Source organism: Pongo abelii, chromosome 11 (genome assembly GCF_028885655.2).
Source record: "Pongo abelii isolate AG06213 chromosome 11, NHGRI_mPonAbe1-v2.0_pri, whole genome shotgun sequence".
In the NCBI taxonomy this organism is placed as follows: Eukaryota; Metazoa; Chordata; class Mammalia; order Primates; family Hominidae; genus Pongo; species Pongo abelii.
The window spans coordinates 135,389,192-135,395,191 of NC_071996.2; positions in this window are offsets into that span (position 1 = coordinate 135,389,192).

The following is a 6,000-nucleotide window of genomic DNA, read 5'->3' on the forward strand; positions in this document are numbered from 1 at the left end:
ATTTTATAAGGACACCCATCAGACTAGACACCCATCACTGGGCCCACCCTAATGACCCCACTTTTACTTGATCACCTCTGTAAGGACTCTATCTCCAAATTCTCCAAATAAGGTTACATTCTGAGGTAGGGGGTTAGGGGGAGGACACAATTTGACCATATCAGCATAGTACATAGCACATAGTAAGTACTAAATAAATGCTAGCTGCTATCATTCTAATAATGGTACCGCAATCCATGGTTACTTACAGTGAACACCCCTGGAAGTCAGGTGACCCTGGTATCCTGGCTGAAAATCAGGCAGCCCTGTGGGTTCCCTATCTGATTACACTGGTGTAAGGGGGTGGGCGGCAGACAAGTGGATTTGCACATGAAGGCCTTGAATTGAGTGTGCTGAAGCTGGGACTTGAACTAGGACTCTTGGCCAGATCTGATGGGGCTGGGGCCAGGCACCAGAGCTGAAGCCACGTGTGGCCTGGTGTCATCTTCATTAGCTTGTTGTCCAGGAAAAATATGGCTCCTCAGACCTGCTGGGGGAGATCTGAGCTTCAGGGTTCCTGTCTCCCAAGGGTGCCAGAGTCAGGGTCTGTGGTCTCCCCATAGTTCTGGGACCTATCCTGGAGATCTCCTTGCATCTCAGGACATCGTTGTCTTATTCAAAGCACTTTTTTTTTTTGAGACGGAGTTTCACTTTTGTTGCCCAGGCTGGAGTGTTAATGGTGCGATCTTGGCTCACCGCAACCTCCACCGGGTTCAAGTGATTCTCCTGCCTCAGCCTCCCAAGTAGCCGGGATTACAGGCATGTGCCACCACGCCCAGCTAATTTTGTATTTTTAGTAGAGACAGGGTTTCTCCATGTTGGTCAGGCTGGTCTTGAACTCCTGACCTCAGGTTATCTGCCCGCCTTGGCCTCCCAAAGTGCTGATTACAGGCATGAGCCACCGCTCCTGGCCTTTTGTGTGTTTGTGTGTGTGTGTGTGTGTGTGTGTGTGTGTGTGTGTGATGGAGTCTCACTGTTACCCAGACTGGAATGCAGTGGCTCGATCTTGGCTCACTGCAACCTCCGCCTCCGGGTTCAAGCGATTGTCTTGGGTTCAAGCGATTCTCCTGCCTCAGCCTCTTGAGTTGCTGGGATTACAGGCATCTGCCACAATGCCCAGCTAATTTTTGTATTTTTAGTAGAGACTGGGTTTCACCATGTTGGCCAGGCTGGTCTCGAACTCCTGACCTTAAGTGATCCACCCACCTTGGCCTCCCAAAGTGCTGGGATTACAGGTGTGAGCCACTGCGTCTGGCCTCAAAGCACTTTTAGTTGCCATTGACAAGACCCACTACAACTAATGTAAGAAAAAAAAAAGTAAGGGAGGAGTTGTGGCAGAGTGGCAGGGGAGAGGAGGATTTGGAGGATACAGACGTGTCCCATGAAACTCCTAGGCATAGTGTACAGCAGTCCTCCTAGGGCTGGGACCAGTAACTGGGGTGGTGGACCTCAGAACTGAAGCGTTGCCACCGCTTGCATTCTCTCGGAGGCCATTTACTCTCCCCTCTCAGTTTCCTGTCCATCTGCTTCTCTCTCTCTCTGCAGATCCCTTCCCAGCTTCTCCAAGCACAGGCTGATGTCACTGGGATGCCAGCCTCGGGCTTGTCAGAGGCATTTAACTGCACCACTGACTAGTGTCCTTGAGTCCCAATTCCACATTTTTGGGAGAGAGAATCTAATTGGCAGACAGTCCTGGTTGCCTGCTTAAAAGTCACCTGCCCCTTCGTTCTTGTCAAGAAAACTCCAGTTTTGTTTCAGGTGCCAACCAATGTGCCCCACCCCAGGTGACTGACTGTGATGGTCTAAGACAATCTGATTTTTTATTTTTTTTTGCCAGATACTTGATTCCACAGCCTCCATACAACTGTGTGATTCAGTCCTGGTAAAGGAGGCATCAGTTTGCTCCTACTGGGGGCCTCCTGGAAAAGGTCTTGGTTTCTTAATATCAGATGTGATTTCTGGAGCTGCAGCAGCTATGACATTACAGTATGACAACCATAGGGACAAGAAGCCAACATGTTGAGGATGGTAAGGTGAAAGAATGGAAGGTGCCAGGGTCCTTATTGATACTGCTAAGCTATGTGAACAGTCCTGGGCATCGTCTTTTGGACTTCTTGTTTGTGCAAAAAGTGTACTCACGTTGTTTAAATCATCATTAGTTGGGTTTTCTGTTACTTGTAGCCATAACATTCCTAACATAACCTAATTGCAAGGAGCAGAAACCGAATGAAAACTGGCTCAATTTTAAATAAAAAAGGAGGGGAAAGAAGACTGGTTCGTGAAATAAAATCCAGAGGAATGACTAGACTGGCCCCAGGGGCTCAGGAAGTCATCAGAGAATGTGCTCCATTTCTCTGCAGTTTCTGTGGCTGTGCCTGCCTCTGAGTTTTGGCTTTATCCTTAGGGTCTCCCTTCCCTCAAGATCCTAACACTGGCTATGGCAATTCCAGACCTTTCATCTTCACTCCATACCCCACAGAACAAGAGAGGGAGCAGGGGAGGGGCTCTCGTTCTTCCTTAGTCCTGAGTTTCACTGTGATTGGACCAGCCTGGGTCAAGTGCCCATCTCTCAACCAATCACAGACCAAAGGAGACACGCTGATTGGCACATGTCTGGACTCTCAACCTCTCCACGAACTCCAGGCGACAGGGGTAATTTGTTGGCATACTCTCATCTCAGACTGGAAGTGGAGTTGTCCCACTCTGACCACATGAGAGAGGGGAGGCTTCCGAAAAGAAATTTGAGGTACTTTTAGCAGAATGGAGGGGAAATAGATGTTGGACAGCAAACCACAGGTGTCCACCTCCAGCATATGTCCCTTGCTGATCAAATCAGCTGTGACAGGAAGGCCAGGATCGTGTAGTACAGGCAAGTCTACTGGGATGGGGGTGCAGTTCTCACATAAGGGGAATGATGACCAACATGGAGAAACCCATGATGGCTGGACAGATATCTCAGGACGTCTCCACCACCGCTGTTATGGTTTGTGGCTCCAAGACACTGTGTTGTTGTGATTGCCACGTGCCTCAGAACATTCAGCTGGGTCATGCTTCTCTAGCCATCTCTACTAGCCTGGTACAGGTCTGCAGGGGGCCTAGGGGTCGGCCAAGGAAATGCTGTGGTTGAAGAAGCCTCCTGGGTTGCAGCTGCGTATGCTGGGTAGGGCTTAGGATGTACTTATACAGGAGCCCTGTCCCTACCCATGCCCACTGGCTGTGCCTTGTATCCTCAAGCTGTCCAGCACAGACATCAGTTTCCTCCCACACTCTTCCCTACCCCCACCGCGAAGTTCTTCCATTCCAGGTGGGCATAGAGGTTTCTGTAGAGAGAACTGGGCCAAGATGACTTCTAATGTCCTGTGATACTCAGGTATAGGAAAAGGTCAATGTTACTCAAAGTATGCCATGCATATTACTGTGGTATGTGACATAGTTTCTTTTAATAGACATGTATTGTATAAGTATACATTAATTTATATATACATTTTTAAACATGTCTTATTTTTAAAATATCTTTATTATAAAATAAGGCCGGGCACGGTGGCTCATGCCTGTAATCCCAGCACTTTGGGAGGCTGAGGTGGGTGGATCACGAGGTCAGGAGATCGAGACCATCCTGGCTAACACAGGGAAACCCCGTCTCTACTAAAAATACAAAAAAAAAATTAGCCGGGCGTGGTGGCGGACCCCTGTAGTCCCAGCCACTCGGGAGGCTGCGGCAGGAGAATGGCATGAACCCGGGAGGCGGAGCTTGCAGTGAGCCGAGATCGCGCCACTGCATTCCAGCCTGGGCAACAAAGTGAGACTCCGTCTCAAAATATATATATATTTATTATAAAATAAAATAAAGACAGAAAAACATACAGAAGATGTAAAGCTGAAAGTAGTATTATAAATATTACAAGGCAAACACCCCAAACCCAAGAACCAGAGAGTTCTCTGTCCCCATCACAGCCTCCTGCCTCCCTGCAAAAGCAACTACTGCCTGGCTGACACGGTAACCACTCCCTTACTAGTATTTCATCACCCAAGTGGGCACCCCTAGATACTCTGGTTCAGTCTTGCCTCAGTGAAAATATATCTTTTTTTTTTTTTTGAGAAGGAGTCTTGCTCTGTCGCCCAGGTTGGAGTTCAGTGGCATGATCTCAGCTCACTGCAACCTCCGCCTCCCGGGTTCAAGCAATTCTTCTGCCTCAGCCTCCCCAGTAGCTGGGACTACAGGCACCTGCCACCCAACTTGGCTGATTTTTGCATTTTTAGTAGAGATGGGGTTTCACTTTGTTGGCCAGGCTGATCTCAAACTCCTGACCTCAGGTGATCCGTCCGCCTCAGCCTCCCATTGAAAATATATCTTTTACCTCTCTGTTAATCTATCGGTTCTCCCTTCATTGCTTTCTTTTCCTTTCAGTTTATCTGTTGAAGAACCTGGGCCATTTGACTGTGGTGTTTCTGCTGTATTTTGCTGGCTGCCCACTCACGCCCACTTATGCTCCTTTCTCTGTATTTCCTGCCCACGTCAGCTGGATCTACAAGTTTGATCAGACTCCGCTTGCACCTCTTTGGCGAGGCTCTGGGTGGTGACGTGTTCCTTCCTTGGGGAGGTATAATGTCCAGCTGCTTTTCCTTTTGTGGTGTTCACACTATCGATGCTCAATACCTAGGTCCATTAATTTACTGGGAGTTGCAAAATAGTGACATATATTTTTTTCATTGTGCCATGATTCAGCTTTTATTGCTTCTCAATTTTGTCATTTCACACAATTTGTAAGTAAATAGACTTCGAGAAAATAGACTGCGGGTGCTAGACAGATGATGGCAACATTAGTGAGACGGCTCCAGCATTTTACATAAGATAATGGAAAGAGCCACAGCCACCACCACTACCAAATGATGATATTTTAGTTCCATTATTTTTTTTCATTTATTTGCTGGAATTCTTTATAAACAGATGCTTCCTTTCATCAATGGGATTGCCCAGTGGTACTGCTCACATAGTAGAGGCAGGTTAAATGCTTCCTTCTGTCCCTACATTTACCAGCTTGCAAAATAATATACTGGCTCCTTATCATCCTCTGGAGGCAACCAATTCATTTTTCTAAATATCATTATGAACTTATGTATTTAAGTATATTTGATGGGTTTCAATTTGTTGCAGTTATTACTGTGGTCAGAGCTCAAATTGTCCTGTCTTTGGTCAATGGAAGCCTCTTTGGGTTGGCTAACCCAACCCAAAACAACCCAAAATTGTTTTTTTTGAGACAGGGTCTTGCTCTATCGCTCAGGCTAGAGCCCAGTGGTGAGATCTCAGCTCACTGCAACCTCCACCTCCCGGGTTCAAGCAATTATTCTGCCTCAGCCTCCCAAGTAGCTGGGACTACAGGCACACACCACCATGCCTGACTAATTTTTTTATTTTTTGGTAGAGACGGGGTTTTACCATGTTAGCCAGGCTGGTCTCAAACTCCTGACCTCACGTGATCCACCTGCCTCAGCCTCCCGACATGCTGGGATTACAGGCATGAGCCACCATGCCTGGCCCTCTTTGGGTTTCTCTTTTGACAGAAGCCCAGTAGTGAATGATGGTTCCTGTGCCATCATGTATGTCAAGATGTTCCAAGCTCCTTTTGTATGTTTTCTCATGCAGCCCTGTCAGTCAGAAAGAATATTTCATGACCACATGTGGACTCCAGGGATGCTCACTGTTACTGGGTGTGTCATTGTTTCGAGGCCAGAAATAACAGACATAGAATGATAGACAAAATACCTCATGAGTTCATCATACTGTTCTTTTCTTTTCTTTTCTTCTTTTTTTTTCAGACAGTGTCTCACTTTGTCACCCCAGCTGAAGTGCAGTGGCGTGATCTTGGCTCACTGTAGCCTCTGCCTCTCAGATTCAAGTGATTCTCCTCCCAAGTAGCTGGAATTATAGGCGCGTACCACCACGCCTGGCTAATTTTTGTA